This window comes from Glycine soja, chromosome 9 (genome assembly GCF_004193775.1).
Source record: "Glycine soja cultivar W05 chromosome 9, ASM419377v2, whole genome shotgun sequence".
Classification (NCBI taxonomy): domain Eukaryota; kingdom Viridiplantae; phylum Streptophyta; class Magnoliopsida; order Fabales; family Fabaceae; genus Glycine; species Glycine soja.
The window spans coordinates 32560350-32573432 of NC_041010.1; positions in this window are offsets into that span (position 1 = coordinate 32560350).

The window sequence follows — 13083 nt, forward strand, 5'->3', positions numbered from 1 at the left end:
AGCATCGGCTCCCTCAAAACCGATGTTAACTCTATGAAGTTAACATCGGTTTTGCCCAAACCGATGTTACCATATTCATCTTAACATCATGTTAACATCGGTTTTTTAAATAACCGATGTTAACATGAAGTAGTTAACATCGGTTTTGCTAAAACCGATGTTAAGTAACTCCATTTAATTACAAAAATGCCACCGCACTTTCGTTAACATCGGTTTTAGCTATAACCGATGTTAATTGGGCGATGTAGAAAGCTTTTTTTTTAGTAGTGCATCCTATTTTTATTATTTATTTAACTCAATTTGATAGTTTTGTAAAAATATATGATATCACTTCAATATTGATGACTCGGACAACCACGTCTTCATATTTAACTGTAGGAGCAAACAAAGTTAATTTTTTTTTACTAAAATCTGATCTTTCTAAAATTCAGGGTATCAAATGCAACTTTTGTTTTTGACAGGAATAAATTCAATTCTAGCTTGTAAATAAGTAAACTCTGGAGTATTTTTTAAGGACTTTTTATTATTATTATTTCAAGTTACCGACAATTCTATTAATTAATTAAAATATGGATTTTTTTTTGTCCTGGTATAAGCATGGCTTTCCTCAATTAGCTATAAATCTGAGAAGCACCATAATCATATGAGACAAACAAGTGGCAAAGAGTAAAATTATTTGTAATAAGATAGTTAATTTAAGGACTTTTTTTTTTTTTGGTTTTGTCCTGGTATAAGCATGGCTTTTTTCAATTAGCCATAAATCTGAGAAGCACCATAATCATGTGAGACAAACAAGTGGCATAGAGTAAAATTATTTATAATAAGATAGTTAATTTAAGGACTTTTTTTAGTTAAATTATTAGTTAATTTAAGAACTTTTTTTAGAGTAAAATTATTAGTTAATTTAAGAACTTTTTTTTGTTTTGTCCTGGTATAAGCATGGCTTTTCTCAATTAGCCATAAATCTGAGAAGCACCATAATCATGTGAGACAAACAAGTGGCAGAGAGTAAAATTATTTGTAATAAGATATTTAATTTAAGGACTTTTTTTTAGTTAAATTAGTAGTTAATTTAAGGACTTTTTTTAGAGTAAAATTATTAGTTAATTTATGGACTTTTTTTTTTTGGTTTTGTCCTAGTATAAGCATTACTTTTCTCAATTAGCCATAAATCTAAGAAGTACCATAATCATGTGAGACAAACAAGTGGCAGAGAGTAAAATTATTTGTAATAAGATAGTGAAACAGGGCTTTTGGGGAAATTATGTGTTTGTGCATCTCCACTCTCCTCTTCTTTCTTCTAGTGTTGTTCACTTTGAGAAGGCATTGCTCTAGAAATCAAATTAAGTTTAATCTATTAGAGACTGAAGAACAATGCTAAGAGCCTAGATAACAAAGCCTTAACAATTAAATGCGTATATAATTGCTATATTATTTCAACTTATAGAGAATTTTGATGTTGAGTCTTGTTTTGTATGAAAACATCATTATTTTCTGCAGGTGGTTGAGGCAAGCACAAACGAATATAGAAAGAAGAAAGCTTATTTCTGCAAGTAGCTGAAAACAACCAATAATCAGAGCTCATGACAGAAAAGCTCCAAACTTTTCTACCACTGTCGCTTTCAGTTTAAGTACTGGGAGACAGTTATATATGCATCAACAATTAATATAAGGATCAGTTTATGCATTGGGCACTAAAAAAGATTGAATATAATTAAGAATCACTATATAAGCTTTGGTATAATAAGAATATTATATATATTGTTCTGGACTTCTTTGAGGATTTGGCTTCGTGTTATAAATTAAGTTAACATGCTAATTTAATAAGCGAAATTTAACAACCAGGCTTTAAAAGTTTATATCAAGAACCTCGATCTCATGTACATTCAATTACAGGTTTTTATTGGTGGGACTCAATCCTGCATAATTGGCTGGTGCCTACTAGGTATGGTTTGGAGTATTGGGAGAACCAAACCAAAACCAAATCAAACCATTAGAACATCTTGGTTTTTAAAAACCAAACTGTATTTTTCTACAAAACCAGTTTGGTCTTTGAAGTTTACATGAAACAATTTGAAACTAGTTTCCAAAACCAGTTCCGAATCAATTTTATTGAACCATAAACCAATTCTTAACCTCAAAACTGGTTTAGAAACTGGTTTTAAAACTAATTCAAGATTCAAACCATATTTTTGAACCCAAAATCAGTTTTTTATTTTCAAAACTATTTTTTTCTCCAAAACTGCTATTTTTCTAAGCACAATATTCTAGACTTATTCGACTATTAGCAACTAAGCCTACCACCAAACATCAACCAATGAAAGAATCGCTACAGCCTCAAATATTTTCTATTTCCAAAAAATTAAACAGAAGCATGTTTATAAATCTGGCACAGAATGCTTCCAAATATCAATTACAGCAGCCAAAACGTTTAAACAAGAACACAACCTCATCCAACAGAGAAATCTCTGAGAAAGAAGTACAATAGAATATTCTAAGCAAATCAACAAGGAAAAGAAAGAGGAAAAATCAGAAGAATTGTCACAATGCTTCGGAGATCAATTCCACACATACAAACTAGATCACACTCTGATTTAATTCATTGGCTTAGCACACCAGTTGATCTATAGGTTCGATATTTTTATCGAACACTTAGCATCACAAATCAGGAAAGAAAAGAACATACAATCCACAGAGTCAACCCTACATTTATCTATGCTTATTGCTTAAACTTTTAAGCAAAAATCAGAAAATTTTACGAGTGTGGAGCAGTCATTTAAAAATCAACTCATCAAACATAATTAATTTATAATCTAATGATTAAAAGAAACTCGTAATCTATGACTTGTGACTCAGGACAAAGATACTACTACTGACTAAGTGAATAGCATCCTGTGCACAAACCCAAAAAACATCACAAAATCCATTTAAGTATAACCAATGCCCAAACAAAAAAGGTTCCAGCTTTCAAAACTTGCTAAGTTGGCACCGGGTTTTGGTCCCACCAGCCCAAGTTATTGCTCCTTCATGCGTCCAACCATAGTCCCATACCCAAATCCCATCTTCCATTTCTCTCTTTTTCACACACACACACACACATATATATACCCCTCTTTTGAACACATTCCCTCACATCACCACAAGAAACACAATATATCTTTCTCTCTTTTATTTTGTGTCCAAAATGGCTACTAGTTCTGCTCACAATAATGGGTTCTATGTGCTTATGCTAGTTGGGATAGTGGTTAGCACTATGGTTGCTATCTGTGCTGCTAGCTTCTAGCCAGAGACTATGCTACAAACAGATATTTCAAATACAAAACTTAATACAGGTTTCTTAGCTACTTGTAGTATCAAAATTACAATTTCATCTAGATAAGTTCACGCAGGTTCATAATGCCATAAGTTCAAAACCAGAGATACAAAAGAAAGAGACCAAATTCATTTACCTCTTCAACTTTCAAATGATCGTTATTGTGAGGGAATACAAAGGCAAAGGACAAAGAGAATGGGACCATGAACCCTAGCATGTGTTGTTCTAAAAACCCAAATTAGAAAAAAGAAAACAAAGATACACGAGTGAGCACAATCGAAAAAATAATAAAAAATACATAGCACTACTCTAGCCATTGCAGAAGATATCAACATACCAACAACAAGGGACCATATTTATGAGGCAAACAGAAGCCCCAATCAATTGAAGCATTCTTACAATGTAATATTGGCAGGTGTGACAATCCCTTGTGGAGGGCGTAGAGACCCATAATCGATGACGTTGCAGCCCCAATGAAGAAAGACAGTGGGGGGCGACAATCCTAGCGTGGGCTTACAGTGGCGGTGTGGCAACATCGGTGACAAGATGGGAGTGAGCGACGACGCTGTGGGAGGAAGAAATGATATAAGATTGAAAAGTGAATGAGAGGCAATTAGGGTTGAGGTCTTTATGTTTGGGAAAATTTTTAAATTCCGACGGATGCATATTCCATTGAAATAATCTTCCGGAAAGCTATCAAATTTTTGACGAACGGATCTCTGTGGGTAACCATCTGTGGGTAAGTTATACTTCCGACGAAATGAATTCCATGGAAAAAATTCTGTCCAAAATTCAAATATTTCTGACGGAATTAATCCGTGGGAAAAATTTTGTGGGAAAAATGCTTCTTTTTGTAGTGTATCCTCTCCTTCCTCATCATTGACATCCTCTAATGCTCCCTCAACTCTCTTCTCCTTCTCAACATTTTCCTTCGTCTGGCTTTTAGTGAGAACTATCTTGCACTCCTTCTTGGGATTCTTCTCAGTGTTGGCCACAAAATTGCCTATGGACTTTTCAGCTAATTCGCCCACCTGTACCTCCAAATTCTTAATGGCAGACTCTGTGCTCTTGTGATTTGACAAAGAAACCTGCATAAACTGAGTCAAAGTGTCTTCCAGCTTGGTGGTTTTGTCATACAAATTAAGGCCTTGATTAAGAGGCCAATTAGATGGGCCTCCCTGATCTTTATTGAAGTTATTCTTAGGGTGGGATCTCCAACCTTGGCCTTGAAAGAAATTTCCTCCCTGATGTTATCCTGAATTCCTCCCTTATCAGAACCCTTGATGGTTTGGATTGGCCATATAATTTACCTCTTTAGATGTATCATCTTGAGCCATGGACATACCTGACTCATGGGCTCCACCATAAATGTTGCATCTCCAAATATCCATGACTAAAGATGGAGCAGGCTGCATAGCATGCAATAGTTGAGGAAGCTTATTCAATGTCTCAATGAGTATCTCTATTTGCTTGGCTAGGAGCTTGTTTTGAGCTAACAGTGCATCTTGAGATGTAAGCTCAAGAAGGCTCTTCTTTGTGGGTGTGTAAGCTCAATCATGGAGTATGGCATGGTCACTAGCTACTATATTTTCAATCAACTCCATAGCTTCATCAGGGGTCTTCAATTTAATTTTTCCACCCGCGGATGCATCAAGAAGCTGCTTGGAATAGGGTCATAAGCCATCAATGAATATATTAAGCTGAACCGTCTTACTGAACCCATGGGTAGGAGTCTTCCGAAGTAAACCATGGAAGCAGTCCAGAGCTTCACTCAATGATTCATTAGGGAATTGGTGGAATGAAGAGATCTCCACCTTCCCCTTAGCGGTCTTGGACTCTGGAAAATACTTCTTCAGGAACTTCTCCACCACCTCTTCCCATGTCTGTAAGTTATTCCCCTTGAATGAGTGAACCCATCATTTTGCTTCACCAGCCAAGGAAAAAGAAAATAGGTTGAGGCGATGACATCTTCTGGAACTCCTGCTATCTTCATTGTGTTGTAAATCTCTATGTATGTGGCAAGGTGATCATATGGGTCTTCATTCGATAGGCTATGGAAGAGGTTGCCTAGAATCAACTGGATGAGGGAATGTAGATATGTAATGTTGGCTGCTTGAACTTTTGGTCGGGCTATGCTGGTAAAATACTGAGGTGTAGAGGAACTAGAGTAGTCCTCTAGAGCCACCCTCTGTGGACAGTCTTCTGCCATAATGCGTTCTTCGAAATTGGAATGTGGGTTGATCACAGTAAAAGAAGAGGATGAGGATCCTTTATTTCCTTGATTAGCTTGCACTTCCTGTTTCTCTCTTCTTCTTCTTGCAGTGTTGTTTCTTCTACAAGTTACTTCAATCTCTAGATTCAAAGGAACAAGGTCGTCCTCTAAAGTTATACCTCACATATAAAAAAGAAAACAAACTACAGCGCAGGTTATCAAGGTTAAAGAATTAATTATAAAACAAAATTAAAATAAAGAATTAAAGAATAAAGAATGATTGCTTTAAAATTGGAATATGAAAACAACCAAGTACAAAGGACAAAGTCCCTTGCAATGGCGCCAAAAACTTGTTAACTCATTGGCAAGTGCACCAAATTGTCCCAAGTAGTAAAGTAAAATGGAAGTTCGAGTGTCGAGTCCACAAGGACTTTATTTGCACTTAGATTGGTGTATATCCAATTCTCATGCAATTAATGAATTAATTTAAATAATTGTAATCAGGAATAGTAAAAATAAATTGACATAAAATTAAACTAATTATTTAAAACATGCAAGGGAAGAAAAGCAAACACTTGAAGCGTAGGTTGATTCAAAATATGGAGGTGTTGAGGCTTAGCCTACCACAACTACTCTCGATGTAATGTTAATGATTTTTTTCCATTTAATATTATTCCAATGATCACCTACATCTACTATATACTCTAACCATGATCCCTCGTATGAAAGAGCCTAATTTATCTAATTTCTCTCCTAATCCCTCAAGAGATAAACAAATTAAATTGCATTATAAACAAAGATGTATAACAGGCTAAATAAAATCATTCTATCCTTAGAGATGAATTATTCAAATGCTCTAATCCAATTCTTAAGAGATAAACATTTCTCAATGCCTACACCCTAAAACGTACCATGAATATGGGTGATCAAACCACAATCAATGAAATTAAGCTCAGAAAAGAGACAATGAAATTAAAATAATTTAAATTGATAGTAGGAAAAATTTACATAAAGTGCGTTTGGTTGCTAAGCTCCCAACAATGAGGGGGTTTAGCCTTTCATTGTCATGAGAGGCTTTACAATTGCGAGAGGGTGATGGAAAAGAAGAAGAATGGAGATAGGGGAAAGGAATGGCTCTTAATGGTTGATTCCCCTTATTCCTGCACAAACCCTATCCTTAGCTCTCTGTGGGATGCTCTCTACTTTTTGTGAGAACTAAATTATGAATGAATGCTTTTTCCTTTCTTTTTCCCCATTTCGAAGATCTAGAGATGTGCGCTAAGTTACATGCTTAGCGCGGGACTCGCGCTAAGTGCCCCTTCACATGATATCAGGCTTCTCCATGTGACTGTGTCGCGCTAAGCGTGTGTGGCGCACTGAGCGAGCATCTCCAGATCTTCAACTTCTCTCTCAAGCTTTACTCTATGTTTCTGTAGCAAATATAACACTAGAGCACTATAAATTTACCAATTTAAACACCTACTGGACAAAAACTTGAATGATGTTAAAATTCTAATTATTCACACAAAAAGAAGCAATAACAGAGAGGAAGTTCAACAATTTTTATATGACTTAATCACAAAATATACCTATGCACAACAAGACACGGGTATGGTCGGTAAATGGGTTGGATTATGAAACGGATTATAGGGATAGATGAAATAAGGCCGGGGTGGACCGGGTTTGGATGAGGCATTTAACTTGCTAGGATGAAACATCTGTAGGCCCATAAGACACGTCTGCACGCGGCTCATCGGGTTGGCCCAAGTGGGTGAAACTCATAGCGAAGGAGGTGTAGTTAATAGTGATAGGGCCTAAATGCTTTAGCCATTCGATTTTGAGAACAATGTCAGTGCCACTAATGGGCAATACGTGAAGGATCACGACAAACATGTGTTGTTGGAGTTATAGAGGAGTTGCAGGACAAAGCTGACGATAATCCAAAATGGAGCCATTGTCGACCATGACGTGAAGAGGGGACGTGTCCTCAGTAGGAAGATTGACGAATTTGGCCACTCAGGGTTGGATGAAATTATAGGTGTTGTGGGTCAATTAAAATGGTGAGATGGGCATGGTTGATGAATCCATATATTCAAAAAGTTCCCGGCACCGAAAGATTGGAGAGGGTGTTCAAACTGATATGTGGGGTGGGTTGGGAAAAGTCTACAATGGTTGGGTGGTCCAGGAAAGAGAGCGTGATTTTAGAGGGAGGGGAATTGATTTTGTTTGCATAACTTAAAAAATAAAGACCTTGCTTTAGCCCTTGTTAAATATACCAACAAGTTAGCTAAGTTAACCTCTCTTTTCTTCTCATTAAATAATTTATTACCAGTTATACCCTTTTAACATTGTTTCTACAACCCCATGATAACATTCTTCCTTTAAGCCCTCCTTTACACCCTATTACCTTTTGTTCCTCCCTTCCAATTCTAGAATGCACAAACTCTACTTCCATAATAGCAATACCTTAGCCGACGATGACATAGGGAGTAGTGTAGAAGCAAAGCTTCATGGTGAATCAAAGATGATTTAAAGGTGTTTTGATGATAACAATGATGATAACAAAAGATGATGACAAAGGTGATGACAAAAAGCTCAAAGATCGATCAAAGAACAACTCAAGTGAATGAAGAACAATTCAAGAGTTCAAGATAAGAATCAAGAAGAATTCAAGACTTAAGAAGAAAGTTTGAAGTCAAGAATCAAGATTCAAGGTTCAAGATCTCAAGAATCAAGATCAAGATTCAAGACTCAAGATTCAAGAATCAAGAGAAGGCTTAATCAAGATAAGTATGAAAAGTTTTTCTCAAAAATTGAGTAGCACATGATTTTTCTCAAAACATGTTTACCAAAGAGTTTTTACTCTCTAGTAATAGATTACCAGATTGTTGTAATCGATTACCAGTAGCAAAATTGTTTTGAAAAAGTTTTCAAATTGAATTTACAACGTTCCAATTAATTTCAAAAAGCTGTAATCGATTAGAATGTTTTGGTAATCGATTACCAGTGCCTTTGAACGTTGAAATTCAAATTCAAATGTGAAGAGTCACATCCTTTCACATAAAAGCTTTGTGTAATCGATTACACTGATTTGGTAATCGATTACCAGTGATTATTTCTGAATAAAATCAAAAGATGTAACTTTTCAAATAGTTTTTGACTTTTTCAAATTGGTTTTTAAGTTTTTCTAAAAGTCATAACTCTTCTAATGGTTGTCTTGATCAGACATGTAGAGTCTATAAAAGCAAGGCTTTGTTTTGCATTTCAATAATCTTGAATACTTTTCCAATCAATTTCTTACAATCCTTTACAAGCCTTGAATCTCTTTGAACTTCTTCTTCTTCTTTGTACCAAAAGCTTTCTGGTTTTCCAAACCTTGAAAACTTGTGCTATTCATCTTTTCATTCTCTTCTCCCTTTGCCAAAAAGAATTCACCAAGGACTAACCGCCTGAATTCTTTTTGTGTCTCTTTTCTCCCTTTTCCAAAAGAACAAAGGACTAACCGCCTGAATTCTTTTGTGTCTCCCTTCTCCCTTGTCAAAGAATTCAAAACGACACAGTCTGAGAATTCTTTTGATTCTTCCCTTTCCCTAATACAAAAGTGTTCAAAGGACTAACCGCCTGAGAATTCTTTTGTATCCCCATTCACAAAGTATCAAAGGTTTAACAGCCTGAGATCTTTGTCTTAACACATTGGAGGGTACATCCTTTGTGGTACAAGTAGAGGGTACATTTACTTGGGTTTGACTGAGAACAAGAGAGGGTACATCTCTTGTGGATCAGTTCTAGTGGAGGGTACATCCACTAGGTTCAAAGAGAACAAGGGAAGGTACATCCCTTGTTGATCTTTGCTTGTAAAAGGATTTTTACAAGGTTGAAAGAAATCTCAAGGATACAAAAGAATAAAAACTCTTGTGTGTTTGTCTCCTTCTTCCCTACTCTTTTACTTTCCGCTGTGCATTTAATTTTCGCTTTTACTTTCTGTTAAGTTTCTCTTCTACTCCTCATTCTCTTAACAATTTAGTAAAAGCCTCAGAAGAGTAATTTTTTAATTAGTAAAGGTTTAGGAATAATCAATTCAACCCCCCCCTTCTTAATTATTCTGAGGCCACTCGATCCAACAAGTAGTAGCGTCGTGCTTTCGACGCCCACACCATGATTTCATTTTCTTCACTACTTCGTTTTGTCTCCATAAACCACCTCCATGAAAAACCACATCCACTACAAAATACCCCCAAATCTTGAAACAACCATCAACGACACACACCATGAACCTCCACAAATTGCCACCACCTCACCACCTCGAAACCATAGTGAATCCCAAACAGACCCAAAATGCAAACAACAAATTTAGATCCAAACTCAAAAGCCCCAAAATATAAAACACAAATTCCTCGCCAATTAGGTGATCAATTTCAAAGAAGTAGAGGCTGAGGGTGTCAAGAGGAAGACGAATGGTTGTCGGCATTGTGTTGTTGTCGATGAAGAACCATTATTTTTTAAACCTCATTTTTACTTTATTTTACTACTTTTGACGTGTTCTTTGTCTTTGAGCATTCATCTAACACGATTCTCATTCTTGATCAGTAGGATCATCTTCTAATCGCATACCCTACTCATCTTCATTATGTTTTTCTTCCTAAGACCTCATCTTTCCTTTACTTCTGCTTCCCACCACAATCGCTCCCTTCGTGTCAACGACGATTGGGAGACATCTGTTTGCGACTTCGCCACCCTTGGTTCCAACTCCAACACGTCTTAGTCATCAACACAATAGGTTTCGTAGGGAGAAACTTGTCCATCACTCTAGAGCGGCATAGAGATAAAGTTGTTAGAATCATGATGGGGTGTAGAAACAATATTAAAAGCATATAATTGGTAATAGCTATTTTAATGAGAATAAATGGGGTTATCTTAGCAAACAAGGAGGTGTATTTAGTAAGAGGCCCTTGCTTTTTTTATTATTTCTTTTTGTCCATGTTTTACCATATCCATAATGCCTTGCACATGTTAAAAATATGGAGTTGTATTCTAATTCCCTGTTTTCCTATTTCCACCTCCATGTGCTTTTTTAATTTCCAAATACCCTTTTAACATAAATATGTTTATGTTGTATTAAATATACAACAAAATTGGATTTTCATTGTTATACTGGAATGTGAAAAAACTTGCAATGAAAATATGTTTCTGTTATATATTTTATATGTAGAAAACATATTTATGTTGTTAGTTTTTTGCACCCTCTATATTGCAACGAAAATATGATTCTATTGTATTGTCAATTTTCATCATATTATATTGTGGAAACATGCTTTTGTTGATAACATAATGAAATATTGATTTCATTGTGTTTATGAACCAAAATTAATGAAATCGTGAAATTTTGTCATTTAATAAAACAGAATCACAATTCCATTGGATCCAAACTCTAAAAAACATGTACTTCATTCTATGAATGAACGAAATGATAATCATTGTTGAATCCTTATTAAAGCACATAAGTTGATTGTCAAATTAGGCGTGAAGCAAAATAAGGGAGAAGAGGGTAGGGTGCCATGCAAGAGTACCTGAGGTGAAGGGGTGTAGAGAAAGGAGGGAGAGTAAAATTGTCTATTTACATTTTTTGAAAAATCTAGAGGTGAAACAACAAAATAATGGGATGAGAATAGCAATCCCTCAAAATGGACCCATCTAACTAACACTATAAAAATAAGAGCCTACAAAACAAACGCACAGCAAAGATCCAAGGGCATTGCTTTGTGCACCTAGCAAATTACTGATATACCCAAGACAAGTTGGGAAATTCCAATATTATCCTTCCATAAAGTTGATACGGATTATGAATCCGTAAGCCCATTACAAATTGGCAATTCATATCCGTAAGTGACCCATACGATTTATTTTTAATTTTTTTTCAAAAATATGTTTTACGAATTAATTTAAAATTAATATCTGTAAGTAGCCCATACGATTTTTTTTTAAAAAAAAATCAAAAATATGTTTTACAATTAATTTAAAATTAACCGTCCATGCAAGAATCAAACTTGTAACTTTCGTATTATTAGTATGATGCTCTAACCAACTGAGCTAATAAACTAATTATGTTATAAGATAATTAATGTTACTATATATAACACTAAAAATTTTATTGTAGATTTAATGCACATGTAAATTTACACAATCAATTTTGTGACAATTAATTTTGATCTAATAATTAATTTGTTTACATATATAAAATTTTATGAAACCTATGATTTTTATTTAAAATTTATATATGTAAAAAAATACATTAGTAGATTTATGTTAATAGTTTATTTTTTTTACATATATAAATTTTTATTAAACCTAAGATTTTTATACATTAGTAGTATGACATACAGATTGTCAATCCATAATGGAGTTACGGATTCGTAATCCATATTAACTTTATGAAAGGACAATATTAGAATTATTTATCTTGTATTGGGTGTAGCAACAAATTGCTAGTTGAGCAAAGTAATGCCCAAGATCCAATTGATGTACGCTTCGAGTTTTCGACCCAAAAAAGTTTCTCATGCATACAAATTATTCCTTATATTGACATGAGCACTATTTTGAGGCATCTCTCTGAATCCATTATTTTCGTGGTCCTTATATGAATGATCGTAACATTTGATTAACTTTTAAACCACCAAATCAAATAAAGTTAGTCAATAAGAAAAACATGGAGACCAGTCAGACGCACTTAGCTTCCAAGAAGTCTGTGGTGTTAAAATGTCAATTTGCCATGGGTCTTAAATTTGATGATTTAGAGAATAAAGGAAAAAAAAAAAACAAAACAAAAACAAAACCGTATAGTGAATGAAAATGTTAATCATATAGCAATATGTCATCATCGAAAATAGACTATGCCTAGCTTCTCCCTAGCAGCATTAGATGTTTGATCGCAACCTTCATCTGCCCTCATAGGCAAATAATCTTCCTTTATCTTGTTGGTCCCCATAATTAATAACAAACTCCACTGCATATTAAAGGACCCATTGTTTATGAGTGTGCTTATGCATCATTTTTTTGGGTGAAAATGTGCATATGCTTAGAGAGAAAGATGAGAGATCAATTAATTATGGCGTATCAATTCTTATACTACTTAATTCATTAGTGTCGGTTTAGTAGTCAGATATATGGGTAGTTTTGGTTTATACGAGTTTTACTTTTTAGGTGTAAATTTTATCATCATTATTATACATAAAAAAATACTGATGAATGATTTTTATTAAATAATTTATTATAAAATATACTATTAGATTAGATTAAAAGTTCTTATAATATAAATTATATTAATTTATAATATTGTATAATCTAAAATTATTTTGTCAAAAAAATATAAAATTATTTATACATCACAACTGAAGTAGTATATATATATATTTTTTAAATATATTAAAAGAAGAACAATTTGATATATTATATTCTAATATTTATTCAATCTTAGAAGGAATACATTACCAAATTACTTTGCTCATTTCAAGCATTCTTATATCAATAATTACTTTGCTTGTAAAAAAAAATATATTACCAA